General features: G+C 32.3%; 1 protein-coding gene across 1 annotated transcript in view; it reads right to left on the bottom strand.

The window, feature by feature from the left end:
- Positions 1–5,679: 5,679 nt before the first annotated feature.
- LOC108366121 (uncharacterized) overlaps positions 5,680–18,459 on the bottom strand; it is a 21,963-nt gene continuing 9,183 nt past the window's right edge. Inside the window, exon 4 of the transcript XR_001848049.1 lies at positions 5,680–7,410. The gene's annotated coding sequence lies outside the window, so the exon portion shown is untranslated. The remainder of the gene's footprint in view (positions 7,411–18,459) is intronic.

The following is an 18,459-nucleotide window of genomic DNA, read 5'->3' as shown; positions in this document are numbered from 1 at the left end:
TTGAACCCAGGCGTTGAGGAGTAGAAGCGCGCACTGCTTACCACTACACCACAGCGGCCGACGACCTAGTTTAGGGCTGCAATAATCCTGAACCCATTGACCAGTACACTTGTTCCCTGATATTATAAGTTATGTAGTTTTGTGGCACAATCCGTAGAGCTTGAAAGATTGATGATGATGAAACACTCAAGTTCTGAATGTTTCTTAATCATAAAAGAACAAATTTCTCTTGACGGTGACGTAGCTTTGTTTTAGGTTTGTATATGCATAACCTAAAGACAATTTAGGTAGGCTGTCTGAAGTGAAGACATTCTAAAAGACTTACCCAATAAGGACTGAAAAGAGTACTTACCTGCATGCGTACTAGAAAGGGGTTTCCTAAGTATATGTTTATACTATTTAGCATTAAAAATAGGATTCTATACGCATTTTAAGTCTCAATAAAACATATTTGATCTGAATCTTAAATATTTAAATTCCTTAAAGAAGTATGATTTTTATGAACTAACAACAGCTTAAAAAGAACTTCTTCAAAAGGCCTTCAGAAGGTCGTCCTACAAAAGCCTTTCTGGAGGCTCGTATTTGAGTAGCGAAAACACAAGCCCTTCAGTTTGTGCCTCGCACAAAAGAAGAAGAAGAAAGGCCTTTGGAAGAGTTTTTAGCACGTGTGATCTCTCATCCGTGTACCAGTTCAGGAACTTGCACTTTTTTGGCATTCGCGTGAAGATACAAAATTAGATTTCAACCAAATAAACTAAACAGAAAGAAGGTAAACTCACCAGATAGTGTTCAACATGTTAGAATAAATCTTTTATTATCGATTTTCGACTACTAATTAAGGAAATTTTAACCTTTTTTTCCAAAGCAAAAATCTGCTAAAAATTAGATGGGTATCTGCATTGACTTTCATTAAAAAACCAGGACAGTTTAAGTATGGACTAGGACACCAGGACAATTTGTTTAAATCAGGACTAATCCTGGAAAATCGGGACGTCTGGCAGCCCTAACCTAGTACTGCATACTACGATGTTTCTGTGATTGAAAATAAACTAATCATCAATGTCTTACAGAGAAGTTAATGTAGAATGCATACAACTTCCTACTACTACTACATACTACAATTAAAAACATAAAAATATAATTTCTTAATTTGTGCAAAACTAAGAAATGATCAATAAATTTTTGAATCAACGCGATTTTTTAACTACCACAAGCTTGCATTTTTCATACTAAAATTTAATGGACTACAAATCTGTATGCAAATTTAGTGAACTTTCCCAAATTTTGCACAAATTTTTGAAATTATATTTTGATGTTTTTTCTTGACTATTAACCATATTTTTATAAAAAATTATCCAGAAAAAAATAAAAATAGTTGCATATACTGTGAAACATTATCTGTGCCAATACATTTTTTGGTGTGTGTATGTATATATATAAATTGGAAACAGAAAATACAGATTGCCTTAAGATATTGACATTTAATTTTCTTCGATTGCGTTTGAAATTCATAAATCCATTTTTATTCAGACATACATACTTATTTTTAAAAAGTTACTTAAAATTAAAATTGTACTTCAGTTCAGTTTGTGTAATTAAATCTAAAATTTGTGACAACAGTTATTCAACGTTTGATTGTTGCATAAAAGTGTATTTACCAAGATTTCATATTTTTTAATATAATATTTTTTTGTTAAGTTTTTTTTTTAAATAATCCTCGCTTTAACCAAAATCATACATATGAATCAAAGTTTCAAACTTAATACTAAATTTAGAAGAATCGTTCATTAAAATTTAGATTTTTTAGTCTTAGAAAATGTGTTACGTTTTTTTGCCCATAAAAATAAATTTCGCTGATCTTTAATATGTTTTTTTACGTCTTCTGTGGGATTTTTCATAAATTAATAAAAATCAACGCATTTTCTTTGCCCCTTGAAACTTGAACTTTATTATAATAAAATTTTATGAGATAAAAAAGTTATGAAATTTTCGGCAAAATTTCACTTTTTTGTCAGAATTATTCGAAAATTTCTTGGTACACATTTTACAACACTTTCAATTCTAATACAGAAATATGCAGGTTTGACGCTGCTGTTGATTTTTGAAAATCTTTTTTCTGAAAAAATTATTGAAAAAACAATTACTAATAAATTAACTATTTAATAATAAATTAATAATTGACTTTTAATAATTTTTTTTTGTAAGTTCTATTAAACTTTGTACCAAAAATGTTTCTAAAAATTCTGGCAAAAATGTGTAAAATGCCTCTGAAAATTTGTCAATTGTTTTCTGAATTTAAAGCAAAGTTTGAAATTTATAATTAAATGGTTCATATTATAGAATGAATTCTATTTTTATAAAAGATGAACGAAAAAGTGCTTTTATAAAAAATATTTGAATTATTTAAAAATCTCTGTACGGAAACTTTTTCTAGTGGGTGTATTTATTTCGAATGTTATAATTTAAAAATAGTACCTCTCATTGCATTTATTTCCGAATTGAAACTGTCTGCTGCGGCTTTCTTCCCCATCGTAATAACTTTTAACTGTTCTACTTTCGCTTTTTTCAATTTGGTAGGATTTGGTAAATTAATAAAAAAAAAAAATATTTTTTTAAATACAGTTCAAACCGCAATAAAAACATAAAAGTTTCAAACTTTTGTGCAAAATTTAGAAAAATTCAATTTCAAATTGACACGTTGCTTGTTGTGGCGTGGCTACGAGTGTATTTTACTTAGCTTGAATTTTTGCCGTCGTTAGAAATTTATGAAACTGTTTAGTCAAAAAAACAATAATAGTAAGTGTCTAAGGAAGAATTAGTTAGTTAAAGTAAATATACTTCAGCTCCAAAATACATTCCAAGTTGTTTGAAGTGACATAGTGTATGTACATTAGGGTAGTCCAAAAATGCATTTAAAATAGTAAAGTCGGAATTTTTATGCTCTCACCCCCTAGGATTGTTCTATATCGAAAAAAAGTGTACCTCTATTTTTTTATTTTGAAATCAAAAAATATTAAGCGCTCAAAGTTTTCCATGTATTTTGTATCGAAAAAAACCTTTTCGTGGAAATGGTATGGAATTCTTAAAAATCAATACTTTTCGATCGGAAGACTGTGTTTCTCTTCAACAGGTTCCCAATAATAAAACCCAATTATTTTTTTAACAATTTTTTTCTTAGTTACCATGTTTTATAGGACCGCCGAAACCTTAGAAAAGCCAGAAAATGCAATGGGGGGATAGATAAAAAATAGTTAAATAAATAATTGGATATTGTTATTGGAAGTCTCCAGAAGAGAACCTGAGTTTTCCGATCGAAAAATATTGATTTTCAAGAATCCCATACCATTTCCACGAAAAGTTGTGTTTTCCCATACAAAAATATATGGAAAAGTTGGAGCGCTTAGAGCGACATCTAAGTATTTCAAAATAAAAAAAATAGGGGTATACTTTTTTCCATATAGAACAATCCTAGGGGTGAGAGCATTAAAATCCCGACTTTACTTACTTTGGATTACCCTAAAGTACATATATGTATAGTAACCATAAAATACTACTTTTTAATTCGTGAATTTACTATTTCAATTTTTTCATGTCAGCCATTTTTATTATTTTTTATATACAAGTCCTTTTATTTTTGGTTTTATATGTTACCGGCCAAACCCGGAAAATTTTTTAACGTATATCGTGTATATAAATTTAAAAATCACCGCAATTTAAAACTTTTAGAGTTTTGAAGTTATTAATTTCTTGAAGTTTCTCCTTTTTAATAACTTGAGTGTAATTCCAAAATTTTCTAAACTTTCAAAACTTCGTGAATTTGAGAAATTTTAGTAAATCCCAAGAATTCAATTAATTCAATATAATGATGAATACTAGATTTCTAGAAATTTTTTATTTTTCAAAAATTTTGAGAATTGTAGGAATTCTAACAAATTTTTTCTAAGTAAAAGTGTCGAATATACAAAATTGATCAAACAAAATTAACAGTTTTCCATTGTTGAAAACATTTTCAAATTTCGTCGTTTTTGAAAATTTTAAAAATTTTTTTAATTTTTGAAGATTAAAAAAATTTTTGAACGTTGATGTTTTCAAAATTTAAAAAAAATTCAAAATTCTCAAACATTGTTATAATACAAAATTTTGGAAAAGCTCAGAAAAGTGGAACAATTTTGGAATTTTTCAAAAATGTTAATATCTTTTAGAATTCTAAGAATTTTATACTTTTTACTCGCGAGTACATGAACATAAGAATTTTTCGACAATTTGTGATGTTTCACATTTTACATTTTAGGATGTATTTTAGGATAAATAAAATTCTCAAAATTTTGGAAAATATAAACATTTCTAAAATCTCAATAATTTTGTACATTTCAAAATATTCTCATTTTACCAAAATTTCTAGAATCTCCCGGATTTCGATAGTTTTTGAAATTTTGGAAATTATCCTAAAAATAGGAAATCTCAAGAAATTTAATAATATAAAATTCAAAATTTTGGAATTCTCGTTGTTTTTTGAACCTGTGAAAATATTCAAACTTGCTGTGACTTTCAAATTCAAAAATATAACAAAAAAAAAACTAAAAATTTAAAAATTAAGTACATAATTTCAAAATTTTTAAAATTCAGTGAATTCGAAAAACTGATAGGCCTATTTAAATAATAAAATACTTCGCGCTTAGCGCACAGCTATAATTTCAAACTCAAGTTAAATTTGACACACTTTTTCTATGAATTAAAATTTTCAAAAGCATCCATTCATTAGGTTTGTTCCCCAAGCTTCTCGAAGTAACTTCGAGTTACATATACGCGCTCCGCAAGTAAGTTTTCGAGTTTCTTTGATATACGCTCACAGTTTGAACTTTGCTCGAGTTTTTCTACAAGTAGCTTGTGGGACAAACCTGTTATGTATATATTCTTGTAATGATATTTCACTATATTCAGTTGAATATTATGAAAATACATGTTACACAGTCTTGGGGGGGAGGGAAACTACCCCAATTTCCCCTACCTGGGTCCGCCACTGTTTTAGCGCGACTATGAATTAAAATTTTGGAAGAAATGCAGAATAGCTTCGATTCTCAAATTAAATTTTTAAGAAATTTTGATTAACATTTTTTTTAATTTGAACTTTGACCCTTAGGTAGGTTAGGTTAAGGTTAAACGGGCAGCTCTGAAAAGAAGAGTTCACTCGGAGGCCGCAGAGGCCCATTGTGATGTCCATGGGGGTTACCCTAAGACTATCCCTGCATGTCTTCGAACCATTTTGATTTTCTGGCGAATCCTAGCAGTCCTTCCAGAGGAGCTTTCCCCAAGATATCCAGATTCTCGAAGAAATGGTCCCCAAGAAACTTGAGGCGTTTTCCTCGAAGTGCTGGACACTCGCAAAGGTAGTGCTGGACGGATTCTTCCTCCTCATCCCTGCAGCTTCTACAGAAATCATTATGTGGGGCTCCGAACCTGGCGGCCATGTGGCCAATGGTCCAGTGTCCCGTTAGTATTCCTGTGAGAAGCCTGACGCTTGACTTTGAAAACCTTAATAGACTCCTTGTTGTTCGTTCATCGAGCCGTGGCCAGAGTGATCGCGATACCCTGCAGGTGTGAAGGTTTATCCACCTACTGTTGGTAGCTGCCCTGGTCAGTCTCTCGACTTCTGAAGACAGAAATCGCAGGGGGTTTCACGATTTGGGTCGCTTCCCCGAGCCCCATCTCAGATCCCTTCCTAGCACATTCGTCCGCTTCCTCATTTCCCGGGACACCACAATGTCCCGGTACCCAGTAAAGATTGATTATGTGTTGCTGTAGAGCTTGTAGGGATCTTCGGCATTCTTTAACGCATAACGAGTTAGTCGTTGCCAACCCTACGGCTTTGATAGCCGCCTGACTGTCAAAAACGAAGGCAAGTTTAGATGAAGCTAAGTCAATCATGCCCACCAACCTTGCCGCCATATGGATTGCATATATCTTAGCCTGCAAAACACTGCAGTGGTATGGGAGTCTATACGACTCTCTCAGAGATAGCTCCTGGGAAAAGACCCCAGACCCTGTTCCGATATCCATTTTGGAGCCGTCCGTGAAGATGGGTATTTCGTCATTGCTGAGAGCAATATTAAATTCCCAGTCACTTCTATCAGGAAAATGGATATCGAAGTTTCGATTGTAGTCAATTTCCGTGACCTGATAGTCACAGCGGCTGTATTCCACCCCCTCTCTCCCGAGGATTGTGGCGTGACCTTTGCAAGTTGTTCGCAGCCTGTTAGACGCTCTGAGTCGTAGAGCGCTTTTAGCTGCGATACTTTTAACATATAGGTCTATAGGTGGAATATCCAGCAGGGTCTCTAGAGATGCCTGGGGCGTTGAATAAATCGCCCCCGTTATGCATAAGCATGCTTGTCGTTGCACCTTTTGCAAGTTGAGTATATGGGATTTGGTGTCAACCGCCTGCCACCATACCAGCGCGCCATAAGTGAGGATAGGTCTAACTACCGCCCTTAATAACTTTTGAAGTTGTTGTTTTCGCAAGAAAAGAAATATACCGTTATACTCACCTCAATGATCTCTATCGATCCCCATATGTTAATTTGAGAATCGAAGCTATTTTGCATTTATGCTCAAACTTTGCTCAACTTTTGAAATTGGACTGAAATGCAACTCTGAAAAATCACTCACGCAAATTTATTTCGGTTACTCAAACGTGAAAAACTTGCGTGCGTGCGTAGAAAAATTCACGCCGGTAATATTAGGTTGGCCTGTAAGCGGCAAAATTGATTTCGTGTTAGACGGATGTATCGGATCTAGGAAAACCTAGTTTATCCTAAGATCGGTTTTGGCCGGCAACATATACAACTGGGTGTAAATGGGATTGTAGGATAGAGATACTAGCTTGTAAGAAATTTAATTTAGATTGTACACTATTTCCGGGCCAAGTCGCAACGAGCTTACAACACCAATCCCGAGACTCAAAGAAGAAACAGGTTTTGTAAAAAAATTGTCTGGATTTAAAAAAGCTTTTGCTGTAAAAGACTAATTTTCAAAAACATATGTAATTTTTAAAAAGGTGTGAGATGAAGTTGAGCAATAATAATCAGGAAAATTTGTTGAAAAGTAACCAAACCATTCACTTGTATATGATTTTATTACTCCTTCAGAGTTTTTCTTTAAATCCTTCTATTTTTGGTTCCTTTGAAAATGGCAATAAATTAAACTTGTTGAAAATTTGTTGAGGAATATGCTAAGGTTTCTTGATGATTTTCTCCACAATTCGCAAATAGCTTTCAAAACTGAATGAAGAAAATGTATCCAGACAACCAAAAGTTCTCGCACAATCGGTTAAATGCAGTTGATTATGTACGTTAGAGGTAACGCTTGTTACTCCGTAATAATCCGCAAAGGTCTCAACATGTTATTTCGTCGCTGGAACAATGAAGTAGTGTAACATGAAAAGTATAGTTTTGAGAAAAACGAATTAGATGTTTTTATAATACAATCGACCAAATTTAAACTTAAATTATGCACTTTTTATTCAAAATATTCACATTTTAAATACACCACACTTTTTATTGATTCCTTAGCTGTCAATTCACAAAAAATTATGTCCCATGTTTACTTAGAAATACTATTTGAGCCAATTTTTCTGAAAGCATTTGCTTATACACTATTTTATCTTTGAACATTTTTATATGAAATCATTGTACACTATTTTATTATTGAAATATTGAAGCTGCTTGTGAAAGTTAGCAGCAACATAATGAAGTAAAATACTCTAACGTTGTTTCAATATTACAAGAATTTCTTAGGGATTTTCTTAATAATAGTCCGCGTGCACCATACACTATTTGTAAACCTGTACACAGTGTATTTGTACACGGTTATGGTTTTTCGCTAATAACTTGGTGATACAAAAAGGTATTTAAGAAAACTAAAGACTTTTCTAATATATAATAGTGTATGTGGCATTTACACTGTTTCTTTATTCTTTATTATTTCATTATTTATAGTACATGTCATCATTTAAAGCATCTTTGAAAACAGTTAATCCTGTATATAAAATAAACTGCCTGAATTCTACAGCCTTCCAACCAAGCCTCTTGGTTTCCGCACAAATTCTTAAAATCTGAAATATAAGGTGCTAAAGAAGTCAACAGAGACGATAGCTGAATAATTCCTTGAGACCCGATTTCTGGCGAAAAATCTAGCAAATTGTTTTTTTTTAGTTTCACTTTTACAGTTTTATTTAAACGTATTTTGATTAAAAGAAAAATACTGATAAAAAAAATACAAAATACACAAAAAAAAATAAATATAATCGATAATCGCATGAGGCCATTGCCTGAAAATTTTAAAATGCTCTTAGTGGTATTGTGGTACTATGATAAATAGCACGGCCGAGTAATCATAGTCAATATAGTCAGTAGTCGAACAAAATATAGCCACACAAAATTCTAACAAAATTTAAAATATTATTTTTGCTGTTATTTAATTTTGGTTAGTTTTTTATAGTTAATTCTTTTAAAACATCCGTATAAATACAAGTTGAAAGGCAGTGTCACACGATTGCGTATTTGCCAAAATTTGGTGCATATCGTATTCCAATTGTGTGAACACCCAACATATTTTGCTTTATCCCTATCACGAAAATTAATTTATTGAAATTTTTCAATAGAACATCGCTGTATTGTACCAATATTTTGACTACAAAAAAAATGTCCCATTTTTTTTTTACCAATAGCCCAATATAAAAATTTACAAATCTGTACAAATGTACCAATCGAGTGACACTGCCTTAAAAATTTATGCAATTAAAAAAAAATCAAAAAATTTTCGTTAAAATTTCGAGTTTTTTAATTAAATTCTGAGTATGCAGTTTTATAGCCCATTGAATTCTAGTAGAATAAAGTACAAGTTTCAAATGGCTAAAAATTTCGATTGATTTTTTAAATTTTTAAAAAAGTTAGAGATTTGTACGAAAGTTTGTTGATTTTTTTTTTTAATATTGCACAAATGAGTAGTCCACCTGCAAACAGCGTTATGTGATTTTATAATAATAAGCCATAAATAAAAAAAATGTCTACAGCAACAAGTAACATCCAAATTGTATATTTGTCTTTATTATATGAAAATTTGGTTAAACAAGAGCCTGATAACATTAAAAAACAAAATCACAGTAGTTTTTGAAATTGTATATATACAAATTTAATATAGCGAGTTTTGAAACAGTAACTTTTACATAGCTATCTTTTTTCAGCTTTTTGCGTTCTCTCTTACATGAAGTGTTGCCAGAAAGACCCCTAAAAATCTTAATTTTTTCCACAAAAATTTTCCAAATAAGATTTTAAAGCTAAAAAAACCTTTTCGATCCCAAAAGGGCTGTAAATAGCCCTTATTAGGTTGGTTGAAAAAATTACCAATTTAAAGTTATAAAGTACTTTTTATAACAACTTAAACTTAAAATGAATATCGCAAAATTGGCGAAAATATAAATAGGGACGCGACAATTTGCAAGTTTTGACCGACCTCAAAAAAGGAGGAATATCAATTCGTGCGAATATTTCTTTTAAGTATATATGTTACCGCATAACTTTGGACTACTTGAACTGATTTCGATAATTCCTTGCATGGCATATAAGGGGAATGGCGTTACCATTTTGAAATTTTCTTCCTCATGGAAGTGGATCTTCTCTTTATAGAAGGGGATACGGAAATCTTTATCAGACATATTGGAAAAATCAGTGTCAGTTCTTAGATCCGCAATTAATGAACGAAAAGCTATAACATTACTAATTTTTTGCCCTTTCTGTATGCATTTAGAGCACCTGTTGAGTGCAGTGTGCCTTTTTATGTATACACAAACATAGGAACGTGCAGGTGTGTCACAAATAATGACTGAATTGTCCTTGCATGAAAACCCATTTGTTGACAAGAGTGTAACTTCTTCAACAAAATCATGCAAATAGACATCCCCAACATAAGTTCCAATAAAGAAGACGGGTTTTCTTTTAAATTAGATACGCGACCTAAAATTGGCCATAGACCTACTAGCGAGATTTCGAATAAGGGTAACCCGTCTATCCTACATCTAGTTGCACTTCCTCTAATCCTTCCTCAATAATTTCCTCTTTTATTTTTTCTAATTGTTTCCTTATTCCAATATGGACGTATTGCCCTGGTGACACGGTCCGTATTACGCAACCTTGTTGCTCGGTTATTAAAGAAGTAACACTAGTGGGCACACAGATGTTTTCGTATTTTTAGAAGACTGGAGACACATCTATAGGAGGGCCTAAATTCTAAAAACAAGTCCGCCATTTTTTTCTTAAGTGGCCCGTGACTGGTTGTCACAACACTGTCTTCGATAACACGCTCAGCATTAATGTTTCCCTTTACTAATGCGCTGTTGCCGCTATTTTGTTCAACTCTCTCACTACACAAATTTTCATTCAATTTTAAGTAAATTTGCTTTTTTTTCTTTAGTTAAATGCTTCCATTGTCGCTTGCTTAGCATTTTATTGAAGTGAAACTTCTTTAGCGGCGGCTGGTTGGTTGGGAGTAAATTGGCAAATTCAACGGAAATTGCACACGGAAATGGTGCAACGGAAACGATGCAACGGAAATGGGTGGGACTGAAACAAGTGCTTCGTGTGTGTATGCATATGGTATTAATTTAACAAAAATTTGCTAATAAAAGCTTAAGGAATAACACCTAGAAAAAGACCAATACAAGAATGAAAGTAAAGGTGACTACGTACATAGATAAAGAAAAGGATAAAGGCAAAGGTAAAAATAAAAACAAAAGCAAAGATGCGTAAAGGTAAAGGCAAAAATGAAGACCAAGGCAAATTTAAACACTTTACTTAAGCTGAGATCCCACGATTGCCGCAAATGGACCAATCTGGAACAATTTTTATTGTGCTGTATTGGAGCACAATAAAAAAATTTTCCCAATGAAATTCTGTACAGTCACACGGTTGCCTCTTTTTATACAATTTTCATTGCCGTAAGTTGGCGAAAAGCAATATAGTGACAATAATTGCCCCAAACTTATCACACGATTGTTCGAGCATGCGGCAGTTGTGACCATAAAATGTTGCGCTGGCCTCTAAACTCTGTTTTTTTCTCTGTTGTGTAAAAATGGCGTATTCTTAATAAAGAAATAAATCAATTGCATCTGCTTTGTATATTGCGGGCTCATTTTGTGCAAATTTGTTGTTGTTTGAAAGCAAAGAAGCAAAAACTTGTACCCAACGAAAACTCACGCATTTATTTAGAAGTTTGAGTGTATAGTTTTTTTTTATTTTTCGACGATAACTGCAACGTGCTATGTGGAGTTCAAGTTGCAACAGTTTTCTTTTTAATTTTGTTACGTAGAGGTTTTTTTATTTATTACAAGTAAAATTGGTACAAAAGATTATGTTTGTTTAAATGAAAGCTGCGAATTTACATAATTTATGTTTGGAATTAAATTTTATAATTATATGTACAGCTAGCAACAAAAGATAGCACCTTAACATTTTGATCAGTCTTGACTTTTTTCTTCTGTTGTTTAATGTTAATTTTTTCCTATAAAACCATAGCTCATTGTATAGTAAAAACCACATAAGTCCAAGTTCCAAACTTTATACAAAAATTATAAACATTTCTTAAAATTTTGATCACAATTCAATGGTTTTTAATTTGGGTTTCTAGAAAAAATTTTGTTTTGCAGTTTACAAAGTAATTTACAGAGAAGAAAGTGCATAATACCGTCAGCTAAAAAAATTATAAAAAATCAACAGGATCTTTTAGCAACTTCAAACCTCCACCTTATTGTACTAAATTTTAATGAGCTACAAAACTAAATAACCATTTTTTTCTAGAAATCCAAACTATAAACCGTGGGATTGTGTTCAAAAGTTTAAGAAATTTTTATAATTTGTGTATAAAGCTTGCAAATTGGATTTATGCAGTTTTTGTTAGACAATGAGCTATACTTTTATATGAAAATAATGAAGATTAAATAAGTAGAAGAAAAATAGTCAAGACTGGTCAAAATGTTGAGGTTCTACTGCTTTGTCGTGGGCTGTATTAAACTTTAAAGTTTTTTTTTTTAATAAATTTATACTGTCATGGCAGTCCGCCATTTGGTGACGTAAAATACCTTTCGTATTCTTCTCGTATGAGTTTTTCTTGTGGTGGTATATATCGCGGCAAAGATTCCGTTATCGGACTTCAACAAAAATTATAATTTCAATACAAATTAAATTAAAAGTTATGTTGCTTCCGAAAACAAGGATATTAATTTCAGTGATTTTTGGTCACATAAGGAAGCAAAAAAGTAAATTATTAATAAACAGCCTAAATATTGATGTGTATTGTTCACTTCAATTGCCGCACAAGAACACAATAAATATTGCCGCATTTTGAAATTTTCATTGCCCCATGATAGCCAATCGAGCTATCACACGATTGCCGCATACGGGCCGTATTTGATTGGGCACAGTAAGCACAATATCGGCCTCTATTGCCGCACGAGTCAATGTATTGTGAAATCACACGATTGGGGCATAAAATGAGGCAATAATTGGTGTATTGCGGCAATCGTGGGATCCCAGCTTTATATACATATGTATATAAGGGCAAAGGTGAAGAGGAATATGTAGATGAAGAAAATTTGCAAATTAATGTAAAATTCTTGTCAATATTTAATGTGAGTTTCAAGTGATATTATGTGTGTATATAATTAGTGTTAAGTATACATGTACATATGTAACTATTGTTGTGTATATATGTATGTAGTTATGTATGCAACTATTATTTTGTTTTTGTTAATCATGGTTTTCGTTTTTCATGGATANGTGAGCAAACCCGAGAAAACAACTAAAAAGACTCCCTGAAGATGACACGAGAGTGTCGAAACGCGTAGGAGGGACAAGGGAAAAATATAAGCATTTCGCCTTTTACTCCATCGGCCGAAGCAGCTCCAACCCAGCAAACAAAATTCATAGGAATTTGGCCCATACAAAGATAATTATTAACATCGGTGAGCAAACCCGAGAAAACAACTAAAAAGACTCCCTGAAGATGACACGAGAGTGTCGAAACGCGTAGGAGGGACAAGGTAAAAATATAAGCATTTCGCCTTTTAGTCCATCGGCCGAAGCCGCTCCAACCCAGCAAACAAAATTCATAGGAATTTGGCCCATACAAAGATAATTATTAACATCGGTGAGCAAACCCGAGAAAACAACTAAAAAGACTCCCTGAAGATGACACGAGAGTGTCGAAACGCCCATACACTATTTGTAAACCTGTACACAGTGTATTTGTACACGGTTATGGTTTTTCGCTAATAACTTGGTGATACAAAAAGGTATTTAAGAAAACTAAAGACTTTTCTAATATATAATAGTGTATGTGGCATTTACACTGTTTCTTTATTCTTTATTATTTCATTATTTATAGTACATGTCATCATTTAAAGCATCTTTGAAAACAGTTAATCCTGTATATAAAATAAACTGCCTGAATTCTACAGCCTTCCAACCAAGCCTCTTGGTTTCCGCACAAATTCTTAAAATCTGAAATATAAGTGCTAAAGAAGTCAACAGAGACGATAGCTGAATAATTCCTTGAGACCCGATTTCTGGCGAAAAATCTAGCAAATTGTTTTTTTTAGTTTCACTTTTACAGTTTTATTTAAACGTATTTTGATTAAAAGAAAAATACTGATAAAAAAAATACAAAATACACAAAAAAAAATAAATATAATCGATAATCGCATGAGGCCATTGCCTGAAAATTTTAAAATGCTCTTAGTGGTATTGTGGTACTATGATAAATAGCACGGCCGAGTAATCATAGTCAATATAGTCAGTAGTCGAACAAAATATAGCCACACAAAATTCTAACAAAATTTAAAATATTATTTTTGCTGTTATTTAATTTTGGTTAGTTTTTTATAGTTAATTCTTTTAAAACATCCGTATAAATACAAGTTGAAAGGCAGTGTCACACGATTGCGTATTTGCCAAAATTTGGTGCATATCGTATTCCAATTGTGTGAACACCCAACATATTTTGCTTTATCCCTATCACGAAAATTAATTTATTGAAATTTTTCAATAGAACATCGCTGTATTGTACCAATATTTTGACTACAAAAAAAATGTCCCATTTTTTTTTTACCAATAGCCAATATAAAAATTTACAAATCTGTACAAATGTACCAATCGAGTGACACTGCCTTAAAAATTTATGCAATTAAAAAAAAATCAAAAAATTTTCGTTAAAATTTCGAGTTTTTTAATTAAATTCTGAGTATGCAGTTTTTAGCCCATTGAATTCTAGTAGAATAAAGTACAAGTTTCAAATGGCTAAAAATTTCGATTGATTTTTTAAATTTTTAAAAAAGTTAGAGATTTGTACGAAAGTTTGTTGATTTTTTTTTTTAATATTGCACAAATGAGTAGTCCACCTGCAAACAGCGTTATGTGATTTTATAATAATAAGCCATAAATAAAAAAAATGTCTACAGCAACAAGTAACATCCAAATTGTATATTTGTCTTTATTATATGAAAATTTGGTTAAACAGAGCCTGATAACATTAAAAAACAAAATCACAGTAGTTTTTGAATTGTATATATACAAATTTAATATAGCGAGTTTTGAAACAGTAACTTTTACATAGCTATCTTTTTTCAGCTTTTTGCGTTCTCTCTTACATGAAGTGTTGCCAGAAAGACCCCTAAAAATCTTAATTTTTTCCACAAAAATTTTCCAAATAAGATTTTAAAGCTAAAAAAACCTTTTCGATCCCAAAAGGGCTGTAAATAGCCCTTATTAGGTTGGTTGAAAAAATTACCAATTTAAAGTTATAAAGTACTTTTTATAACAACTTAAACTTAAAATGAATATCGCAAAATTGGCGAAAATATAAATAGGGACGCGACAATTTGCAAGTTTTGACCGACCTCAAAAAAGGAGGAATATCAATTCGTGCGAATATTTCTTTTAAGTATATATGTTACCGCATAACTTTGGACTACTTGAACTGATTTCGATAATTCCTTGCATGGCATATAAGGGGAATGGCGTTACCATTTTGAAATTTTCTTCCTCATGGAAGTGGATCTTCTCTTTATAGAAGGGGATACGGAAATCTTTATCAGACATATTGGAAAAATCAGTGTCAGTTCTTAGATCCGCAATTAATGAACGAAAAGCTATAACATTACTAATTTTTTGCCCTTTCTGTATGCATTTAGAGCACCTGTTGAGTGCAGTGTGCCTTTTTATGTATACACAAACATAGGAACGTGCAGGTGTGTCACAAATAATGACTGAATTGTCCTTGCATGAAAACCCATTTGTTGACAAGAGTGTAACTTCTTCAACAAAATCATGCAAATAGACATCCCCAACATAAGTTCCAATAAAGAAGACGGGTTTTCTTTTAAATTAGATACGCGACCTAAAATTGGCCATAGACCTACTAGCGAGATTTCGAATAAGGGTAACCCGTCTATCCTACATCTAGTTGCACTTCCTCTAATCCTTCCTCAATAATTTCCTCTTTTATTTTTTCTAATTGTTTCCTTATTCCAATATGGACGTATTGCCCTGGTGACACGGTCCGTATTACGCAACCTTGTTGCTCGGTTATTAAAGAAGTAACACTAGTGGGCACACAGATGTTTTCGTATTTTTAGAAGACTGGAGACACATCTATAGGAGGGCCTAAATTCTAAAAACAAGTCCGCCATTTTTTTCTTAAGTGGCCCGTGACTGGTTGTCACAACACTGTCTTCGATAACACGCTCAGCATTAATGTTTCCCTTTACTAATGCGCTGTTGCCGCTATTTTGTTCAACTCTCTCACTACACAAATTTTCATTCAATTTTAAGTAAATTTGCTTTTTTTTCTTTAGTTAAATGCTTCCATTGTCGCTTGCTTAGCATTTTATTGAAGTGAAACTTCTTTAGCGGCGGCTGGTTGGTTGGGAGTAAATTGGCAAATTCAACGGAAATTGCACACGGAAATGGTGCAACGGAAACGATGCAACGGAAATGGGTGGGACTGAAACAAGTGCTTCGTGTGTGTATGCATATGGTATTAATTTAACAAAAATTTGCTAATAAAAGCTTAAGGAATAACACCTAGAAAAAGACCAATACAAGAATGAAAGTAAAGGTGACTACGTACATAGATAAAGAAAAGGATAAAGGCAAAGGTAAAAATAAAAACAAAAGCAAAGATGCGTAAAGGTAAAGGCAAAAATGAAGACCAAGGCAAATTTAAACACTTTACTTAAGCTGAGATCCCACGATTGCCGCAAATGGACCAATCTGGAACAATTTTTATTGTGCTGTATTGGAGCACAATAAAAAAATTTTCCCAATGAAATTCTGTACAGTCACACGGTTGCCTCTTTTTATACAATTTTCATTGCCGTAAGTTGGCGAAAAGCAATATAGTGACAATAATTGCCCCAAACTTATCACACGATTGTTCGAGCATGCGGCAGTTGTGACCATAAAATGTTGCGCTGGCCTCTAAACTCTGTTTTTTTCTCTGTTGTGTAAAAATGGCGTATTCTTAATAAAGAAATAAATCAATTGCATCTGCTTTGTATATTGCGGGCTCATTTTGTGCAAATTTGTTGTTGTTTGAAAGCAAAGAAGCAAAAACTTGTACCCAACGAAAACTCACGCATTTATTTAGAAGTTTGAGTGTATAGTTTTTTTTTATTTTTCGACGATAACTGCAACGTGCTATGTGGAGTTCAAGTTGCAACAGTTTTCTTTTTAATTTTGTTACGTAGAGGTTTTTTTATTATTACAAGTAAAATTGGTACAAAAGATTATGTTTGTTTAAATGAAAGCTGCGAATTTACATAATTTATGTTTGGAATTAAATTTTATAATTATATGTACAGCTCGCAACAAAAGATAGCACCTTAACATTTTGATCAGTCTTGACTTTTTTCTTCTGTTGTTTAATGTTAATTTTTTCCTATAAAACCATAGCTCATTGTATAGTAAAAACCACATAAGTCCAAGTTCCAAACTTTATACAAAAATTATAAACATTTCTTAAAATTTTGATCACAATTCAATGGTTTTTAATTTGGGTTTCTAGAAAAAATTTAGTTATGCAGTTTACAAAGTAATTTACAGAGAAGAAAGTGCATAATACCGTCAGCTAAAAAAAATTATAAAAAATCAACAGGATCTTTTAGCAACTTCAAACCTCCACCTTATTGTACTAAATTTTAATGAGCTACAAAACTAAATAACCATTTTTTTCTAGAAATCCAAACTATAAACCGTGGGATTGTGTTAAAAGTTTAAGAAATTTTTATAATTTGTGTATAAAGCTTGCAAATTGGATTTATGCAGTTTTTGTTAGACAATGAGCTATACTTTTATATGAAAATAATGAAGATTAAATAAGTAGAAGAAAAATAGTCAAGACTGGTCAAAATGTTGAGGTTCTACTGCTTTGTCGTGGGCTGTATTAAACTTTAAGTTTTTTTTTTTAATAAATTTATACTGTCATGGCAGTCCGCCATTTGGTGACGTAAAATACCTTTCGTATTCTTCTCGTATGAGTTTTTCTTGTGGTGGTATATATCGCGGCAAAGATTCCGTTATCGGACTTCAACAAAAATTATAATTTCAATACAAATTAAATTAAAAGTTATGTTGCTTCCGAAAACAAGGATATTAATTTCAGTGATTTTTGGTCACATAAGGAAGCAAAAAAGTAAATTATTAATAAACAGCCTAAATATTGATGTGTATTGTTCACTTCAATTGCCGCACAAGAACACAATAAATATTGCCGCATTTTGAAATTTTCATTGCCCCATGATAGCCAATCGAGCTATCACACGATTGCCGCAACGGGCCGTATTTGATTGGGCACAGTAAGCACAATATCGGCCTCTATTGCCGCACGAGTCAATGTATTGTGAAATCACACGATTGGGGCATAAAATGAGGCAATAATTGGTGTATTGCGGCAATCGTGGGATCCCAGCTTTATATACATATGTATATAAGGGCAAAGGTGAAGAGGAATATGTAGATGAAGAAAATTTGCAAATTAATGTAAAATTCTTGTCAATATTTAATGTGAGTTTCAAGTGATATTATGTGTGTATATAATTAGTGTTAAGTATACATGTACATATGTAACTATTGTTGTGTATATATGTATGTATGTATGCAACTATTATTTTGTTTTTGTTAATCATGGTTTTCGTTTTTCATGGATATTGTTTATCGTTTAAATAAAACAGACTCCCTGAAGATGACACGAGAGTGTCGAAACGCGTAGGAGGGACAAGGAAAAATATAAGCATTTCGCCTTTTATCCATCGGCCGAAGCGCTCCAACCCAGCAAACCAAATTCATAGGAATTTGGCCCATACAAAGATAATTATTAACATCGGTGAGCAAACCCGAGAAAACAACTAAAAAG

Source organism: Rhagoletis zephyria, unplaced genomic scaffold (assembly GCF_001687245.7).
Source record: "Rhagoletis zephyria isolate East Lansing unplaced genomic scaffold, Rhagoletis_zephyria_1.1 Rzeph_scaffold_02153, whole genome shotgun sequence".
NCBI classification, from domain to species: Eukaryota; Metazoa; Arthropoda; class Insecta; order Diptera; family Tephritidae; genus Rhagoletis; species Rhagoletis zephyria.
Note: the sequence above shows the minus strand (reverse complement) of the source record. Positions and strands in the feature narration are given on the sequence as shown.